Source organism: Alligator mississippiensis, chromosome 4 (genome assembly GCF_030867095.1).
Source record: "Alligator mississippiensis isolate rAllMis1 chromosome 4, rAllMis1, whole genome shotgun sequence".
NCBI classification, from domain to species: Eukaryota; Metazoa; Chordata; order Crocodylia; family Alligatoridae; genus Alligator; species Alligator mississippiensis.
Window position 1 is genome coordinate 243,302,315 of NC_081827.1, and position 21,268 is coordinate 243,323,582.

At 45.5% G+C, this 21,268-nt stretch overlaps 1 long non-coding RNA gene across 1 annotated transcript; it reads left to right on the forward strand.

Annotated features, from left to right (window-relative positions):
• The first annotated feature begins 13,972 nt into the window (after positions 1–13,972).
• Positions 13,973–16,764, forward strand: LOC109281356 (uncharacterized). Its single transcript, XR_002087972.2, has 2 exons — positions 13,973–14,601; positions 15,945–16,764. It is a non-coding gene; the product is annotated as an uncharacterized LOC109281356 (long non-coding RNA).
• Positions 16,765–21,268: the final 4,504 nt, after the last annotated feature.

Genomic DNA, 21,268 nt, shown 5'->3' on the forward strand with positions numbered 1-21,268 from the left:
AAAACTGACAACTAGCTCTGAAACGCCAACAGCTGTCCTGACCGCTAGAGGGCTCCAGTGACCTGTAGTTAATGCGGTAGTAGCACAAGCATTCCCTGCCTTCTATCCCTAAATAGCCAGTCTTCAAATTCTCTAAGCATGACCTTGCTTAAACTGAGGTAGCTACTCTATATTCAGTTACTTCTGGTAAAGACCCATCCTCTTGCAACTGCAGCACTCTGCCTGCTCCAAACTATCTGTCTATGCCTTCTCTCATAGTTTCATAGTAGGTAGGGTCAGAAGGGACCTGAGCAGATCATCAAGTCCGACCCCCTGCCATGGGCAGGAAAGAATGCTGGGGTCAAATGACCCCGGCTAGGTGATTTATCTAGCCTCCTTTTGAAGACCCCCAGGGTAGGAGTGAGCACCACTTCCCTTGGAAGTTGGTTCCAGATCCTAGCTGCCCTGACTGTGGAGTAGTACCTCCTGATATCTAGCCTGAAACGACTCTCAGTCAACTTACGGCTGTTATTCCTCGTTACTCCCGGTAGTGCTTGTGGGGAACAGGGACTCTCCCATAGCCTGCTGGTCCCCCTTGGCCAGTTTGTAGATGGCCACCAGATCTCCTCTCAGCCTTCTCTTGTGGAGGCTGAACAGGTTCAGGTCCCTTAGCCTCTGCTCGTAGGGCCTGCCCTGCTGCCCCCTGATCATGCAAGTGGACCCTCTCAATGGACCCTACATCCCTCCTGAAGTGCGGCACCCAGAACTGGACGCAGTACTCCAGCTGTGGCCTGACCAGTGTCACATAGAGGGGGAGGATCACCTCCCTGGACCTGCTTGTGATGCATCTGTGGATGCATGACAAGGTGCGGTTAGCTTTACTGACCATGTCCCCACATTGGCAGCCCATGTTCATCTTGGGATCGATAATGACTCCAAGATCCTTTTCTGCCTCCGTGCTGACGAGAAGGGAGTTCCCCAGCCTGTAGGTATGCTGCTGGTTCTTCCTCCCCAGGTGCAATACCTTGCACTTATCAGTATTGAATCCCATCCTGTTCTCATCCGCACACCGCTGTAACCTGTCTAGATCTAGTTGCAGCCTGTCCCTGTCCTGCAGCATGCCCACTTCACCCCAGTCTCTCACCCAAACCTGTTCAGGGTTGCTTATCCCTGAACAAAATGGGCTTTAACTGTCCTAGCTTAGCTTTTGCTTTACTCAGAGGGTAGGAAGGGACACAGTAAATGAGCAGCTGAAGCATTGTAGAGCCTTGCTCCATAAGTTTTCTCAAGCCAAGAATTATTAGACCAGAAGTCTCCTACAATAATAGGTAATTGCTACAGCAACTCTTTAGCTACAGTAGCTTGAGATCTGGCAGCAACTAAAAGTTAAATGTGAAGAACAGGCTAATAGAAGGCTGTAGATGTTGATCTCAGGATTTTTGCTAAGTTAGTTTTTCCAGCTACAACCAGTGTATTAAGATTGGAACTGAGCAGTGTTTGACTTATGTATTAGAAAGCCTGCCTTTCCTTGCCATTGCATGCTTCCTGAGTATCTCTTCCTTCTATATCTAAGAATCCTTAGATAAAATAGAGGCCTATGCTAGTGTTTCTCTAATTGGAGAGGCACTCCCACACCTCAGATCATTGCACTGTGCTAGACCATAGCAATATTGCATAGTTTCAATCTTCTGTAGAAAGGCTTTCTAATTGGTGGCCTCTTGCTGTGTGGGGGAGGCTGCATGCCACCAGCACAGCCCAAGGGGAGGAGAGGAGGCGTATGCTGCTGGCACTGCCTACCTGACGGGGAGGCTGAAGGGGACTATCCCCACAGTGTGGCATGTGGCCCCACCCCTTGTTGCACTTAAGTTGGACAGCCCAGTTTTAAAATAATTTTAAGTTGACTTCAAGCACTAGCCTTTGCTGACACAGCAGCTCAGCTGTCTTAAATGCTCATCGACACTGAAAAAATCTCAGTGGGGAAGGGATTAAAATCCCAGCGCTTGCTCTGAAGAGCTGCCCCTCAGTAGTATAGCCTCCCCTTTTAGGGATCTTTTTTAATCTCTCAGCAGTCAGATGAACACTAAGTAAGTGAGGGTACCTGCTGCTGGCAGTATACAATATTGGGGTTGCTGAAAGATCAAATGATTAAGTGAAGTTTTCATTCAAAATGACTGTGGAGGGCATTTTGTATTGCAAGATAAGAGCACTACATAGATTCTATTATAGAAGCTGTTTTATCATATGGGAATGCTGCATCCTTCAGGTATAACTAATTCTACCTAAACATGTTTAACCCGGGAGTCTGAGCCACTTGGTAAGCAGAGGTGATGAGCCACATTAGTCTATAGATGAGCAGAAAGGGGAGAGGGGAAGCTTAGGTTAAGAACAGACATTGCACTTAAGCTGGTTTTGATTGTGCCAGGTCAAACCCTGAGACAAAAATCAAACCTGCAGCCCTTTATGCACATAGCTTGTCCCTAGAATGAATAAAAGCTAAATAAGCTGTAAATGTCTAGGGGAGAAAAAGTGCTAGTACATTTTCAGTCTCACATTTCATGGGGTCTTAAAGTGGGACAATGGGCTTGTTCTCTAGCTTTTTTACCCTGGGATCCTATTTCCCCCAAAAAATCAGATGCGTGTTTTTAGCCTTAGAGACTTACAGAGGCATGAACTTTCATAGGCAACAACCTAGCAGATTGTTACCTGTGAAAGCTCATGCCTCTCTGGACTCATTAAGCTCTGAAATGTTGCCCTGTTCTGCTCTTCTTGCTGTCTTGTAAGCAGGTGGCAGTTAACAAAAATGTAAGGATTAATGGATTGATTTTTCTCCTGGTAACCAAATATTTATAGTACTTTGTTACCGCATTTTTTTGTTATATTTAAACATGCTGCAAAACATCTACTGCATTCACTCAGACTATGGTGTTTCTCAATTATGGCAGCAGGAGGTTAACATGACTTCACCCCCGGCCCTTGCATAATTTTTAATGATCCTGGCCCAGTGTTGCTTTTCATTTAAAAAGGTCCACTGTGACACGGCTGCTGCAGGTTCAGCTTTTCAACAGGAACATGGTGGGGGGGAATGCTTTTTGAGGTAGAAATCTTTGCCGGTTCTTTTGCTTTGTCAATCAATCTCGGTCTTTGTCTCTTCTCCCTTATCCCCCTGCATTGTAGTGGCTTAGTGCATAATAACAAGTGTTAAGTAATATTTCCCCGGTGCAGAGTAGGGTGGGTGCAGCCTTTCACTTAACACATGAGCTGTTTTAACTCCCTGCCAGTCTTGCATTCCTTAGCTGGCCCAAAATCTCCACAGCTGTATTTACAAAGCCAGTTACCCTTAGGGGTGTCTTTTAACTGCTGCAGTGAAATGTAACTAATGCTGGTAAATACCTCCGCTCTGTTTTTATTTGCTAGAAGTGTTCATAGGATTAGTCCACAGCAGTTTGCTAATGTGCCCTTTGTCAGGCAGAGAGCTGCCATCTGCATTGCATGTTCAGTTTCCAGAACTCCCCGGCAGCAGAATATCAGGATCAGCTCATGGATAAAATCCTGGCCTGTATCCTATTCCCAGGGTTGCATCAAACTTCTGTGTGACCGGGAGCAGGGATGAAAAGCAGGGCTTATAAAGTTTTCTATACTCGTCCCTCTTTTCCAGCCTATTTCGAGGGACTGGATAAAGAGCCGTCTTCTTCTGCGCGTCCGTACAATTCCTAGCATGAGGAGGCCTTCATCTTGGTTGGGGCCTTTTGACCCCATTTGTTATCTACAAACGATAAAGTTGTTTGTCAGCGTCTGGAACGGATGCTGCTTTCTGGATCAAGCAAGACTTCTGCACTAATTGCAGCGTTTCCTAAATCAAGTTTATCGTACTGTATTTGGATTCACGTAGTCTTTGTTATTCCATGAAGTTTGTCTCGGATTTCTACCCTTAGAAAGTTCCTGTGCAGCTAAGTCTTTGCTCAGAAAGCAGCGGAAGATCTCAGCAGTTGCGCCCATCTTTCCCGAAAAACAAGCCTACCTAAATCACGGCAGAAGTTTGTGGCGCAATGGCATCTTTAATCTCAGTCTTTTTGCCACACCACCACTGTGGAAAGGAGGTAGTTAATTAATGCCATGGCTTTTGCCTCTTGGCTGCTCAGCACCAGAGGGGCACGGCAAAAACAGCGAGATGAAAGGCACCAGTGCCGTGAACTTCCACTGTGATTTAGGTAGGTCCTAATGAGCAATGTGACTCCAATGTGGACTTTGGAGTCAGAAGCACGGACTGGCCAAGTTCACCGATGACACCAACCTTTGGGGCAAAGCATCCACACCAGAAGACAGGAGGGTGATCCAGGCTGACATGGACAGGCTCAGCAAATGGATGGATGAGAACCTGATGGTGTTTAACACTGAAAAATGCAAGGTTCTGCACCTTGGGAGGAAAAACCCGCAGCATCCTTATAGGCTCAGCAGCAGCTACACTGCTGGCACTGCTACACTGGCTAGCACTATGGAAGAAAGAGACTTGGGGGTCATCATTGACCTCAAGATGAACATGAGCCTTCAATGCGATGCTGTGGCTAGTAAAGCGACCAAAACGCTGGCTTGCATCCATAGATGCTTCTCAAGCAAATCCTGGGACGTCATTCTCCTCTTGTACTTGGCTTTGGTGAGGCTGCAGCTGGAGTACTGTGTCCAGTTTTGGGCTCCACAATTCAAAAAGGATGTGGAGAAGCTTGAGAGAGTCCAGAGAAGAGCCACGCGCATGATCAGAGGTCAGGAAAACAGACCTAACGACGACAGGCTGAGAGCTATGAGGCTCTTTAGCCTGGAAAAGTGCAGGCTCAGGGGTGATCTGGTGGCCACCTATAAGTTTATTGAGGTGACCACCAGTATCTGGGGGAACATCTGTTCACCAGAGCGCCCCAAGGGATGACAAGGTCGAACGGTTATAAACTCCTGCAAGACTGTTTTAGTCTGGACATAAGGAAGAACTTCTTTACTGTCCGAGCCCCCAAGGTCTGGAATAGCCTGCCACCGGAGGTGGTTCAAACACCTACATTGAACACCTTCAAGAAAAAATTGGATGCTTATCTTGCTAGGATCCTATGACCCCAGATGACTTCCTGCCTTCGGGCAGGGGGCTGGACTCAATGATCTTCCGAGGTCCCTTCCAGCCCTAATGTCTATGAAATCTATGAAATCTTACAGGAGCTCCTGTGGCTTAGCCCAGTTTCCTGCATCCAAAGTGGGCATGAGTTTTCTGTCATTTAACACCCTCGGAAATATTTTAGATGACTTGCAAATGTCTGAGCCCGTTAGCTGGTGTTGTCAAGTGTCAAACATTAGGATTCCTGTTCCAAGGAAGGTTTTGGCATCTTTTAGCATGCAAACCAAACCGTCAGAATTTCCTCAAAACAAAGTTTTTCAAAAATACTGTTTCAGGACAAACAAAGTTGTCAGTTGGTAACACTGACCCAGCTCTTGAGGTTTTAGGGTGGGTTGTTTCATGTCACAGTATGAAGCACAATCTGATAGAACATATTGCAATGAAAAGTTATTTCAAAGTGAAAAATTGCAACATTCTGTTCTAAGATCAACAGAAAAATGCTTTACTTCATTTTTTTTTTTTCCCAAAAGACAATATTTGCCAAAATAACACGTTGCCACAGGACGTTTCAGTTAGAACAAAATGCCATTTTCCAATGGGAAAATGCTCTGTTTGGAACCTTTCAACCACGTTGTAGGTGTGTGGTGTTCATTAGTAGCTTAATATGCTAGCTGTTGGTGCCTTTGAAAGTGTGCTAGCAGTTCCATCCACCACAGAAAAACCCTCCTGTTTCTTAGGCAGAAGAGAGAAGTGTGGTACTCTGGAAATCTTTTGGTAAAGGGCATTTGTAATGCTGAGTCAGCAGTTCCCATAATAATGCAAACAGGGTTGCAGAGTGCCACTATAGCAGGGGTGGGCAATTATTTTGGGCGGAGGGCCGCTTACTGAGTTTTGCCAAGCCATCAAGGGCCTCATGATAGGCAGCCAGGAGCAGATAAATATTAATTTTCTAAACTTTTTAGGGGCCGGATAGAATGGCCTGCGGGCTGCATTTTGCCCACCCCTGCAGTATGGCCATAAGAAACCAGTTTGCTAAAGGTCACCCTCATGCTTTTGCACGCTGTTGGAGGGCAAGGAAGAAAGTGCTTTTTAAGCTGTGCAGTTGAGATCAATGATTCTTAAGGTTGTTGGTGTCAACTATTTCCCTGCAGATCTTACAGTTAAGATCTGCTTTTAACCATGTGGCTGGTTAAGTAATGTGTTTCAGTTCCATACACTGGCTGATTAGCATCTGGGGCTAAATTCAGGGGTGAATTAAAGTAAATGTAACTTGGACCTTCTTCCCATCCCCAGTTCACTCATGTAAGCTGAATCCATTTAAACTTCCCTTTGAAACTACCTCTCCATGCTCAGCGGGGCATCTCAGAAGCCGTAGAGCCCAGGGAGATAAAATGTAGGAATTAATACAGAAATAAGGACTATGTGGCAAAGGAAGGTGAAGATAGTACTAGGGCTGATATGTTTTAATGCAAAAGTTAATGTTTGTCCCTGATGCGGACAAAAGGCAGCAATAGAAGGGTCAACTCTAAATCCAGTGAACATTATTGAGGCCGTTAGATTTTCAGGTACACACCTAGCTCAGTGCATGGGCCTTGAAGGGTTGCATACCCTCTTTCTGTTCAGAAATACAGTGCTGCTCATCTGCACTGCAGTCAAGAACAGTGTTGAAAAAGGCAGTACCTACCATTCACAGGCTAGAGGTTTATTTCTCAGCGGGATACATGTCCAGCAGCTCCCCCAGATGTTTACATCTCCCTTTTTTTCCTGCTTTTTATAAGATGTTGGTATGCAAATCTTTCCGGGCAAACTGTTCCTTCTTTATCCCTTAAGTGTTTTGCTCTTCTCAAGGAGCTAAAGGAGCTGTTAACTCATTAACCACATTATGCTTGTCAAATAAAAGCCTGGCTAAACAGAAAGGGTTCTGGATTAATGGAGGAACAGGTATTTCATTGCTGGAGGATGCTGTAAAGAGGAAGGTTCCTCTAATAGCTGCTCAGGGAGCAGCTGCCCTCTCCTCAGCTATACAGATTTCCATCCCAACAATAAAATCACAGCTGTGAAGGACAGCAACTTCTTGATTTCTGCAGAGCATGTGGAGGAAAAAGATGTGCTATGAGGAAAGGAAACCTGATGGAAGTGGGCCAGAGGGCAACTGGCAGTCCTGTGTGCTCAAGCCCAATTTGCTGTGCTTGCAGGGAGTGGAGGATGGAATTTGGACTTTGCATACACCAATAATAACTTGAGCTGCCTTATCACGTACTCAAGTTAACATTTATCATTCTCATATTAGTCCTAAGTTACTTGCATGGTATCCAGTGCAATAAAAGATAAACCTGGACTTTACTTGTTAAATACCTGGACTTCAATAAGGCCTTTGACATGCAATCCCATCTGATATTCTCTTAAGTAAATTGGAGAAACATGGGCTGGAGGGTTAGATACCCCAGATAGTAATTCTCTATGATTGATTGAATAAATGAATTCAAGGTGCAACTAGTAATGGATCAAGGTCAGACAGACAAAAGGTCTCTAGTGATGTTCTGTTCTGGGGTACAGCTGTATGTGGCATTTTTATTAATGGCTTGGATGTGGAGATGAAGCAGCCTGATCAAATTTGCAAAAGAGACAAACCTGGGAGGAGTTGTGAGCATTTTAGAGAACAGATTTAAAGTCCAGAGGGGGCTGGATAAATTAGAGAACCAAGAGATCAACCAGACGATGGAAAGCAACAAAGAGAAACACAAAGTGCTACACATGAGGAAAAAACCAAAGCACAAATACAGAACAGGGAAAATGGCTTGGCAGTAATACTTCTGAGAAAGATCTGGGGGTTACAGTGACTAAATGAAACACAAGTCAGCAGCTTGATGAGGTAGGAAAGCAAATGCTAGTATACAATGCATTGAAAGAAGCATTGTGTTCAAGACATGGAAGGTGATATTATTACTCTACTTGGTGCTGGTATGGCTTCAGCTGGACTGCGGTGTCTAGTTTGTGGCATCATATTTTAAGAACGATGTGAAGAAACCGGAGTGGCCTATAGGAAAGTGGCAAAGATGATAAAGGGGTAGATGACAAGCTTAACTAGGTATGTTTAATCTTCAGAAAAAGAGATTAAGAAACAAGTTCCCAGAGTGTTGCCAATAAGCCACTTCAATGCAGCCCATGGCCTGGTAATACTTTTTTGGAACAGTTACCAGGGGGTTGCAAAGCGTAGCCTGCAAGCCAAATGCAGCTCCTTTGACGTGTCGCACCACCCAAGACGTCCCTGTGGGATGGAACTTTAGGAATCCCTGGATTAAGGGGTGACGTGATCGTAGCTTTTAAATATTTGAAAGGCTGCCATAGGAGGGAGAGAACTATTCCCTTTTGGCACAGAAGCCTGGACACTAGACATTAAGTTTAAATTGCAGCAAAGGAGATTTAGATCAAATTTCAGAGAAAATATTTCCAGTGGTAAACACAGTAAAACCATGGGTGACTGGTGCCTCCTGAGACGGGGGGGGCACAGTTTTTGGGCAGCAGTGTCGGTGGTGGGGTGGCGAGCGGTGACCGCCGACAAAGGCCAGCATCGGAGTCAGCAGCGACCAATCTCGGGGTGGGGCACGTGCCCCCGCTTCCCGCCGCCTATGAGTAAGACAGTAGAATAAGCTGCCTAGAAGAGTTGTAGGATCTTCTTCACTGGAGATTTTCAAAAGGAAACTGGCCAGGCATGTTTGGGATGCTTATAGGAACAGTGCATTCTGCATCTGTGCAGTGGATTGGGCAAGACAGTATTTGAACTGCCTTTCAACCCTGTGGTTTTGTGAAACTGTCCAAAGGATGTAGTTTCATTGGTGGTTTTCTCTAGGGACAGAAGTAACACATAAACTGGTTGAAGTGAGCAGAAACTGGCTTAAACCTGTAACAGAACATGGTTCAGTGCACATAAACCAGTTTCAAAATGGCCGAAACCAGTTTGAGATAAACCTGGTTGAATTTGGTACCAGACTTAACTGATTTGGGTCAAACCGGTTTATGGAACTTCTTTCCCAGACCCCTTCCTGATTTAAGTTAAACCAGAGTCCCCCAGCATCCCAGCATGCTCTGCAGCCTGGGACTGCGGTGTGCTCTCTACTCCAGGGGAGCAGGGTGGCCCCACCCTTCTGCTCCCTAGCTGGAGCAGGGGCGGGGGCATGGCCAGACGCCGGCCCTCCCAACCATCCCACCAGCACAGACCCCAGCTGGGGTCTGCCAGGCAGGGGCACAGCAGCCCCTGCCAGGCATTTCTCCACTCGCTGCTCCAGGGGTGGGGGCTTGGCCAACCTCCACAGCAGCATGAAGCAAACGGAGATGGGGGTTTAATTCCCCGCTCTGTCTCCTGTCCCAGTGGCATGGACCCCAGTCGGGGTCTGCCTGGCCAGGGTGCAGCAGCCCGTGTCAGGGTCCCCCCCTCCCCATGCTGCTGGCATGGCCCCCTAAGGCAAAGGGGGCAGGGAGGGAATTTATTCCCCCTTCCACCCCCTCTGCCCCTGGGGGACCACCGCTGGGGTATCCCAGCCCTGGCTGCTGCCTTCTCCAATCACTCCCTGCACCAGGCGAGCAGTGAAATAAGACCCTCCCTGTCCCCTTCACCAGATGCCAGAGGGAGGGGGAAAATAAACCCCCACCCTGCCCTATTTGCCTAAGGGGGCCATGCTGGCCAGCCTCTGGCCATGCCCCTGCCTCTGGGGTGGCAAGGGGGGAGTGACCCTGACAGGGCAGCAGCCCCTGTGATGATATCCCAGGAGCACGAGCCTCTTCCCAGCAGGGTCTGCACTATGGGCAGGAGCAGGGTGGGCAGAGCTGCTGCAGACTGCACAGGGTGAGCAGTGGCACCAGGACTCAGAGGGGTGGCCACAGCCCCCCAAATCCCCGTTAGCATGCCCCTGCTTGCAGCAGCTCTGCCCGCCCTGTTCATGCCCGCAGTGCAGCCCCACCCCAGAAAGAGGCTCACGCTCCTGGGACACCATCACAGGGCCTGCTGCCCGGTCAGGGTCACTCCCCCCTTGCCACCCCAGAGGCAGGGGCATGGCCAGAGGCTGGCCAGCATGGCCCCCTTAGGCAAATAGGGCAGGGTGGGGGTTTATTTTCCCCCTCCCTCCATCGTCTGGTGAAGGGGACAGGGAGGGGGCTTATTTGCCACTCACCTCACATATGGAGGCAGCAGTCCCCCAGGGCAGAAGGGGTGAATAAACCCCCTCCCTGCCCCTTCACCTCAGGGGGCCATGCCCTCACCCCAACTGCTGCAGCAGTGGCCTGAGCCACCGCAGGTGTGTGCCTGCACTTCCTAAATCAAAAGGGAATGTCTAGGCACTTGCAAATTGGTTCAATCTACTCAGCTTAAACTAATCTGCAAAGATTGAATCAATTTAGGCTCCAGCTTTTTGAATGTCTGTCCCTAGCCCATGTGTTTGGTGCACATCCATCTAAGTGTATTAGCATGCAACACTCATGATGCAGCTTGAAAAATACAATCACATGCACGTTCCACTTGAGGAACATGCTGAATCAACAACCCGGGAAAGCCGAGTTCTCTGCTCACATAGTAGATTCCTTACAGGCAACAGCGGTGCATGATTCCCCTCTGCTATGATACCTCAGCTCAATCCCACTATGAAGCAAGGACCTCTCGGGATGTGAAGGTAGTTTGATCTTTGTACCCGTTTGACCCTAATGACTGCTGAGAAGGTGGTGCTAATTGTGCTGGGAGTTTGTGTAGCACATGCTTGTCCACTGAAACTTCCAGCGCATTCAGTGATAACAATGTGGGACAGTACCAGTCTGGATTGGCTTAGGTCCAGCCCCCGAGCTTTGCATCTGTGATTAATTATTTTTTGACTTTTGCAGAACAAATAAAAAGTACAGAATGTAAAGTGACTCACAGCTTGTTTATCTTCCTCAAACCCAGCCATTTCACAGGAACTCCCGCAGAAGGGCATATTTGTTCAAGGCTGCATGGACACAGGACAAGGCAGTACTCCACAGCGTGTCAGGGTGAGGGTTATGGCAATGAAATAAGAGAAAACGTACATGAATAGGAAGAAGAAATAAGGGCAGAGGATTTGGATAGAAGATCTAGTGTTCTTCAAGCAACTTCAGCATTTATTTTATTCAAACATTTCCAGAAAAGATAAATGTTTTCGAACTCATACACTTGATCTTTGCAGCAGTAAGCCATTCCTTCTTTGGCTGCTAACTAATATAGGTATAAATACACTGTTCTGGGTATAAACTTACTTCATCTTTTTTAAATCTTATGCTCAGCAATCATTGCAGCCTTCAATAGCCAGTCCTGGTGATGAAGTAGTATCCTGCAGTATAATTTTCAGTAGAAGTTTGACTGCTGAAGTCCATCAGTGTTTTAGCTCTCGCCTCTATCTGCCTGTTCCACGGTCCTAGTCCACAAAAATTTAGGTCCCTTTCTCTTTATTCCAGTGCCAACGTATGTCAGGGGACAAAGCCTTATCTTATGTAAGCACTGCAGCATCCCGTGTATTTAGAATACAAAAAAATCATGTGTTGTAGCAAGTTTGGCAGAGACTTCCAGAAGTATTTTTAACATTATGTAACCTGCCCTGTCTCTAGGGCTCTCCCCAGGGCTGTGGTAAATCTACTTCCCACACTTCAACAGTGAGCTCTAATGGAGCTCCTCTTTGCTCATAATGCCTGCACAAGCCTGGACTAGGGAGTTTAAGGAGTATTTCTAAGGCTCCCAGGAGCTTTGGCATCCTCCAGCGGTCCTATACTATCTGGGCAAAAATGATGACACTTGGAGAGTTTATGAATAGGATTATGTGACACCGTTGCCTGAGAGCAGAGCATTGAGCATGATCCTGGAGTCCCTTCCAGTTCTATGTCTAATGACATGCGAGCACCACCACCCCTCTGAGGATAACAGTGCTGTAGGCTTAGGAAAGAGGTGCAGTCCCCACTGCTGACTAACTTGGGAATCCATTCACTACTCCTCAGCCAATTTTTCCAAATGACAGGTTTGTTCCCAAATTTCCAAGTCTAAGCTACCCCAAGAAGTGCTTCTGCATGATGGTGAGGATGAAATAGGATAGCCCAGATCTTATATGCAGCCTCTATTATAGGAACTTTATCCTTCTCCATTGAAAAATAAGAGCGGCAGGGGGAATCAGCTTCATGTATAAGTCTTCAGTTTCTCCCTATAAAGATGCTAGGGTCCTGGACCCCATCTGAAATCTATGACATGAAAAACATAATTTTATAGGTCTGGGAGCTTAACTTGGTCTCTGCTAAATGATAAGCATAGGTGTTGACCGGGCCCATAGGAAGGCTTTAATAAAGCTATTAAAAATAAGAGGCATATCAAGATAAGCTTCTTGGAATATAGCCAAAATATTCATTTTTACTGTGTTCATCCTCCACTCCCCCCAAAAGACCATTCTTTAAGAGAGCACAGTTTTACTTTACTAGTTTGAAAATGTTTCTGGGTACATTTATACTTGAGTTTACCTGCAGAAATTGTACATGCCACAAGCCAACCAGGAGAGTGCCAGTAATTCAGTTTTACCCCAGTTCGGGTAATAACCAACTATCGATCCAAAGGTTTGAATTCGGGGGCTGGAATTCTGTTTCCTGCGCTGGAGCTATATGTCAATGCATATCACATCAATACATGCTCTGTAGGGCCAACTTGTATGCTTTAGATATTTGGGTGAACCCATGCAGCTATTGCCAAGGGATCAAGAGCCAATTGTAAATTATGGATACAACAGGCACCCTGCCCTGAAGGAGCTGCAGATATGTAAGGTATGTGTCAGTAGTCAGGGCAGCATAAATTGCTCCCAGCTGGCCCTGGGTACTTGAATGGGCCTGGCTGCCAGTGGGTAACACTACCCCCAGCTGGTCCCTGTTGCCTGCTTACAGCTGCAGCTCTTTCATGCTCCAGACTACTCAACAGGAGGGAAGTATCTCTTGTCTAACCCTGGGCTTCTGACTCCTTTTCAGATTCCTGCTTGCTTGTTCCTAGGTTCCTGTGTCTTGCTTGCTGGCTCCTAGATTTCTAATCCCTGGGTCTTGTCTGTTGGCTTTGAAACATCAAATCATAGAAAATGAGGGTTGGAAGAAACCTCAAGAGGTCACATCTAGTCTAACCCCTGCTCAAAGCAGGACCAGCCCCAACTACATCATCCCAGGCAGTCTAGCCGAGCCTTAAAAACCTCCCAGGATGGGGATAACACCCCCCTCTCTGGATAACTTGTTCCAGCGCTTCACTACCCTCCTGGTGAGAGTTTTTCCTAAATATCTAACCTAAACTTCCTCTGCTGCAGCTTGAACCCATTGCTCCTTGTTCTGTCATCTGCCACCACAAGACAGTCCAGCTCCATCCTCTTTTGAATGCCCTTCAGGTAGTTGAAGGCTGCTATTAAATCCCTTCTCAGTCTTCTCTTCTGCAGACTAAATAAGTCCAGCTCCATCAGCCTGTCATCAGAAGTCATGTGCCCCAGCCCCCAAAACAACAAGGCTTCATCCTTGTTCTTGGTTTCTGCCTGCCGATTTCTGACTCTTGCCCCCTAGCCCCTTTGCTTCGGACTTACCAGGTCCTGACTCCAGTCCAGACCCCTGTCTTCTTGACAGCTGGCTCCAGGCTTGTGGTTTGGCAGGCGCCCATACCCCCGTCCCTGACAGCTCCAGCTGACTGCTCTAGACCCCCTGCAGGGGCGCACCTAGGGCTTTGAAAAAGGGGGTGCAGATGGTGCGGTGTATTATTGCATATAACATAACACACATTTTTCTCCAGGTTTAAAAAAAGAAAAGAAACTAGAAACTTTACTAGAGGCCTCGGGCTATATTATTCGGTTTAAGATCAAAGCAAAAACAAATATAATGTTATTGGCACGTGCATTTATTTTCTGTGTCATATATTACATATTAAAAACAATACAACCAACTAGGTAAAATAATCAAAAGTTGTTATTTCTTTAGTCCTCTCGTCATTGGAATTAAACGTACATCTCTTTCAGATTTGCAAGACAAAATCAGGAGTGTACGTGGTAGCCGCGTTGGTCTGAGACAAGAAGACATATAAAAACCTAGAACTCTTGGTTCCAAAATGATACCTTTTATTAGACCAACGGGAAAACCGCAAGAAAATGGACAAGCAAGCTTTCTTGGGCATCTTGACAGTGCATCCAATGCTTCACTGAAAGTTATTTCCACACCTGAGTTAATGTTCACCTGAGTTAATGTTTCCACACCTGAGCTAATGTTTTTAGCTAGAGTTAAAAACAACCTTCAGGGCTATAAAGTAGGAGTTACGTTACCTGGAGCTGCTGCAGACAACAGAATTGTAAAAGAGGCTATCTTGATTAGTGGAACATTAAGACCAGTGATAAAGAAGAGATGGTTATTACCACCGATGGAGCGCAGGGTTTAGAAGGAATCAGGTAGATTACAACGAGCCATGAAATCAAGTGACTCCGATCAATGCTGCCTCAATAGAAATGCTGCTGCCTTTGCCGGTTGTTGGTTTTAAACATCAGGTGGGCTAGGAATCACTGCAGTGCCCCCGCCTCTTCCCTCCCCATCTGCCCTTGGCCCCCTAGCTAGTCAGGATCCCTATTTCCTCTTCCTAACCTCCCTGACCCAGGGTGCCTGCCTATGTCTTGACCTCTCTCCATCTCCTGACCTGTCTGCTTCTGATCCCCTGATTCTTGACTCTAGTCTGGACCTTTGTTCCTGGCCTTGGCTACTAATCTCCTGCATTGTAAACTTGGGGGTAATGGTTCCCAACCAGGGTGCCCTGAGACCCTGTCAAGGGCTGAAACCGGGTGAAACTGCTCTGTACACCTCTGTTCCCAAGAAGTGCTTGTGGTGCTGGACTGGGAAGCAGCTGTAGCAAGAGGGGCTGTCACCATTAGGGAACGCTGCTTACCACTGTCTTGTTTTCTTTGTACTTTGGTTAATGGTCTTTGCTGGCAAGACTGCTTTGCTTTTACAACCTATCTAAGAAACATAACCCAAACATATAGATTGTAGTGAAACTATATCTAATATATTGGCTTCCATTAAAATCATTACCATTAATATTTTTAAGCTAAACTATGGTATAGTAATCACTCAGAAACAGGCTCGGGGCCTCTTGCAGAAGGCATGCCTCTGTGGCTTGGCCTACGCCCTTGAGAAAAGCCAATGGAGCCCAATGCCTTCTGCAGTCTTGAGGCCAGAAGGGCTGCTAATATTTTGTATTCCTAGTAACGAGGGAAACTGGAACGTAGCATGGCATCTTCTGGTTTAGGAACAACTGAAATTAGGGCTTCTCTCGGCAAAAGAGGAAGCAGCTTATTAACCACTTTAAAGTGTCTTGTCAGACAGGAATTCAAAGAAGTATTCATAAAACTTGGTCATCTGGTATGAGTGCTTTTCCCGTGCATATTTTAAACTGCCTCGGGGATTGCGCCCCCGTCTTGGGGAGCAACTCGGCCTTGGCTGCAGTCCTGTGCAGTATTGTGATAGGTTTTTAGAAAACTTGACCCTCCTCTGAGATGGCGGGGTGGGATTGCTTAATTTGTCCTGATCTTTATACTTATTAAAGCACTGTCTTAGTGATGCTACAATATCACTTGCCGTGTCTATAGCGCATGGTTATCAGTCATGACCCCGCTCTCAGCAGCCTTTGTCTTAGGCGCTATGCCGGCAGCTTGCCAGCTTTTTCACCCTGTTCCTGACATCCTAGGTTGCTTGTAACCTGCACTGAGCACTGAATTCTTATCTACAGCTGCCATTAGGAATCACAACAGATCTGATTTTTGTGGTTACATTGTAAAAGAAAGCAAACACTTCCTCCCCCAGAGCCATTTTCCTGAAATTCCTCTTTGTTTTGCAGACCTGAAACTAACAGTTCTGCCCTCCCTCTGCATCTCCCACAACAGCAGGCTAAAAGAGCTTGAGGCTTCATTTTCCTCCAAGAGCAAGACAGTTTCTCTCTCAATAAACACTTTGAAACTGGGATGCAATGCAAGTGAAAGATCTACAGGGCTGTTCCTTACTCAGGTCATCTGTTGCGAGTTGCCTGTAAGGGCATGATCAGAAACAGCAGTTCTGCCAGCAGAGGAACCCACGCAGGAGTAACCAAGACTCTAGAGATCAGAAAGAAATGCAGAACCTGGACATATGCACTGGGGACAATTATAAATAGTCTCTCTATGCATTAGATGTACAAACCAGATATCCCCTAGTCCCTGATCTCCAATGAGCAATTCCAGCACTATTCTAGCATTGGTTGGTTCATGACCTCGAGGGCCGGCTTTATGATTTATCATTGTTAAATATGTGTAAGCTACCTAGTGCACCGGTAGGTGAGTGCCGCTTAGTCTGAAAATGAAAGGCTCGAACATCTGTTTACTACTTCCTGAGCGATTCTGCAATTCTCCTGAAGACAATATATGGCCTCTCCTTATAATTTAGAAAGGGAAACAACAGCGATCTGAAATCTAGTCCATTGAAAAAAATGGGTTTACTACCCCTGAGTTCCTCTGACAATTTCTTTTGTGTTACAACCACATTTACCTATTCTTGCTTTTCTCTCTCCTGTTGCTGTTTGAAAGATCCATGCAAACAAGTAGGAGAAACCGGAACGGATGTACTCAAAGTAATATATACACAGAAATATATCATCTCTTTCCATTAAAATTCTTATAATCTGCTATTACTTGCATGTTACCTTTATGTATGTAAAATAGTTTCAGACACAGTGATTTTAAATTGGGAGGATTTCTTTTCCCATGTTTACTTATGCCATTTTCACATGGGTAATTTTCCAAAATATTCACCTCCTGGGGCTGATATTTTCCATGACTTGAAATGCTTAAAGGTGATGTTGTTGTTCTTAAAAAATTGAGCAAAACATGTTTGGCTTTTTAGGCTTGGGATAATGAAAAGAAATACTTTATTTCCCCAGTTATACTTGAGTTCAAAAGATATTTATAGAAGGCGTATAAACCCAGCCATCCTTGCAGGAGAGTGTTTCAAGCCAAATAATAACAGGAGCAATGGTGGAGTAATGATTTATCATTAATTACTATTCGTCCAGTAACACCCAAATTATTAGCTTCTTCCTCATCTCAATCACTTCAGTAAAGGACAAGTTTCAGATAATCATTGGAAACTGATTAAATTCTTGCATTGAGTGTGGGGATTTTTTTGTTTTTCCACTTTTTGCTTGTTAAGAGTAATAAAGAAATTACATTTTAAAAAATGACGTAGAAGCAATATTCTGATTGCAGTTAAAATCACAAAATATCATAAAGTATAGAAGATACAGATCTGATATCAATCCTAAGCACCTTAATCTGAATCAAAGCAGCCTTAGTTTCTCAAACCAGCATCACATAAGTAAGCTCTTGATCTTGCAGACATTTATACACATGCTTATACTTACTCATGTGAACATTGCCATAGGCTCCGGCAGGATTACCCATTCAGCTGTGATTCAGTAACATATTTGAGAATATGCCTAACTTCAGCCTCATGAGCATTCCCACGGATTCAGACAGGCACATGCATGCGCATCTATTCGAATCACAGCCTAAGTACAGGTAGCAGTAGGCATCAGTCTGTCTTGCGAGCCAACAGAATTACAGCAAGCGAGACATCAGCTTGCTGAACGGTAATCCTTGCCATAAAGATAAAATGAAGTTGGAGTGACCTCTCCAGAGAGTAAAAGCCTGGACAGTGTATATGGAGACACAGAGCTGCCCACACACACTGTCCTGCTCAACCTTGCTGGTTTAATCCAGAGAAAACCTCCTGTGGCCTAGCTGGTTCCACATGTGCAGGTTTCCCTCGCTTTATGCAGAACGTGTGTTCCTGGACAACGGCACATAACTCGAATTTGCGTAAAGGGAACCCACTTAACAATGTAACAAACAGGGATACGCTCCAAGACCTCGACTGTCCTGGCCCCCAGGCCCATTTCAACCACTTTTACAAGACGATTTTGGTACTCACCAACAGCAGATAGCACACACCAGCACACGGCACTATCATAATGGGGATGGCAACTACAGAAACATGTGTCGCCGACAACGAGCGAGGAGCACAGATCCACACTAGAGACTATATTTTGTCGTGCGTCACTCCCACAATGCCCCACACAAAGCAGCTGCCTGCGGGCTTCCACCACACCGATCACGTCCGAGTGAATTTACTTTGCGTATAATTAATTTTTGGTATATAAAGGGTCATCGCATAAGAGCGAATTTGCACCTACAGACCCACATAAAACAAGGGAAACCTGTACTGGCGCAGCCAAAAAGTGTGTAAGTGTTAACAGGACTGGGCCTAAATCACTCAAGGGCCAGATCATATGGATCTTTTAGAGGGTAAATGGTTTATTGTATTCAATTTGTTTGATCATGAGTTTCCTTAGCAAACCTACATGCAAGTGTAATTCTCTCATTCCATCCCATTCTTCTGGACAGTAAGGGAGAGAATTTGGGAGGGGGCAGGGGGCTTACAATTTTATGAGCTAGGAACTCATAGGAGGAGGGGTGGATGTCGTATACTTAGACTTCAGGAAGGCCTTCGATACGGTATCCCACCCCATACTGGTGAACAAATTAAGAGGCTGTGACTTGGATGACTACACAGTCCGGTGGGTGGCGAATTGGCTAGAGGGTCGCACCCAGAGAGTTGTGGTGGATGGGTCAGTCTCGACCTGGAAGGGTGTGGGCAGTGGGGTCCCGTAGGGCTCGGTCCTTGGACCGATACTCTTTAATGTCTTCATCAGTGACTTGGATGAGGGAGTCAAATGTACTCTGTCCAAGTTTGCAGATGACACAAAGCTATGGGGAGAAGTGGACACGCTGGAGGGCAGGGAACAGCTGCAAGCAGACCTGGATAGGTTGGACAAGTGGGCAGAAAACAACAGGATGCAGTTCAACAAGGAGAAATGCAAAGTACTGCACCTAGGGAGGAAAAATGTCCAGCACACCTACAGCCTAGGGAACGACCTGCTGGGTGGCACGGAAGTGGAAAGGGATCTTGGAGTCCTAGTGGACTCCAAGATGAACATGAGCCGGCAGTGTGACGAAGCCATCAGAAAAGCCAATGGCACTTTATCGTGCATCAGCAGATGCATGACAAATAGGTCCAGGGAGGTGATACTTCCCCTCTATCAGGCGCTGGTCAGATCGTAGCTGGAGTACTGCGTGCAATTCTGGGCGCCGCACTTCAAGAAGGATGCGGATAACCTGGAGAGGGTCCAGAGAAGGGCAGCTCGTATGGTCAAGGGCCTGCAGACCAAGCCCTACGAGGAGAGACTAGAGAAACTGGACCTTTTCAGCCTCCGCAAGATAAGGTTGAGAGGCGACCTTGTGGCTGCCTATAAGTTCATCATGGGGGCACAGAAGGGAATTGGTGAGTATTTATTCACCAAGGCGCCCCCGGGGGTTACAAGAAACAATAGCCACAAGCTAGCAGAGAGCAGATTTAGATTGGCATCAGGAAGAACTTCTTCACAGTTTGAGTGGCCAAGGTCTGGAACGGGCTCCCAAGGGAGGTGGTGCTCTCCCCTACCCTGGGGGTCTTCAAGAGGAGGTTAGATAGGCATCTAGCTGGGGTCATCTAGACCCAGCACTCTTTCCTGCTTATGCAGGGGGTCGGACTCGATGATCTATTAAGGTCCCTTCCGACCCTAACATCTATGAATCTATGAATCTATGAACAAACACTCTTAGGTCCGAACTCAGGAGATGGAAAGGTCCGAGAGTCAATACACGCAAACAGTCTGAACACTACATTGTACAAGTATGACTTGCAGAATAAAATGCACATTGTCTGTTGGGTAAATCCCATCATGTGATGAGCCTAAGACTGAAAGGGAAAAGAGGAAGTGTAAAATGCTATGACAAGATAATACACTCAAATATATATATAAAATATAATATAATATATAATATAATATAATATAATATAATATATATATTTGAATGTATTATCTTGTCAAAGCATATTATATATACATAATATATATATATACATATATATATATACATACACACACACCCTATATATATATATACAGACACACACATACATCCATACACACACACACACACACATATATATGCGTGCGTGCGTGTGTGTGTGTGTGTGTATTAGCTCACCAACAACCAAAATAAAACCAAAAGAAGGAGTTTCTTACCAACCCTCCAAAATGTTGCTACATCTTACATAAGTACAGAGAAAAACATGCTGTTCAGAGTCTGGTGAAAGCACAATGTAAGAATTCACTGGATTATTTGAAAAAATATACAGGTAAATTTGTTGTAAGTGATTAAGCAAACATTTCTGGAGGAAGGTGAACGTGTGAGAATTGACCAAAAATATGTGGAATATAAAGTAACTCTCAATGGGGAAGAAAACTGATTTTTTTTTAAAAACAAACCTTCAGGACAATGTAAAACAATGTATTTTTCAAAGTCATAATAAAAGTCATAATGGTTTTGGTAAAACTGCTGAGGGATGAGCTAAAATAAGAATATGTCTTGACAAACGTTGCTCAGGAACGGAAAGGACGTAATGATGATTATTTAATACTAGACAGTAACAAGCAGCTCACCAGAATTTGCTACAGCTGTGGAAATAAAGGGAACCGGCCACGGTCTGTTCTCAGTTGCAATGCTGTAAGACCTCAACATACAAGTTATGGCGCGTGTACAGTAATTTATGGCATCAAAACCTAAATCTGGAATCACTCCAGACATTTATGGATATAATTGAAATCAGAATTCAATAGTAAGGCCAGGACTTTTGATGACACAGTAAAAAAAACGCAACTTCCTGGTTGTTTAAAAAAGTTTCTGGAGAAGAAAGTAAAGCAACTGATAATTCTTCACAGAAAGGGGATACATAAATAGGATAAAACAAAGAGTATAAAACTTTATGGGTGAAGAGATTTTTGCTGGCAGCACAAGTAGAGATATATATAATGACAAGCACGTTGGTGTCAGATAAGGATGTGTACTCTATCCAAGGTGAGAGTCTGCAAGCAAAATCAGCTGGGAGGGGACCGTGTGTCAGGAAATACAGCACACGCAGCAGGTATTGATGTGGAGGAGGGCACAACCAAGAGACACCTTGCGGCTCCCAAGAGAGGGGCTTGTTTATTTGATGTATGAGTCTTTCCGGCGGCTGCTTCTCACATGT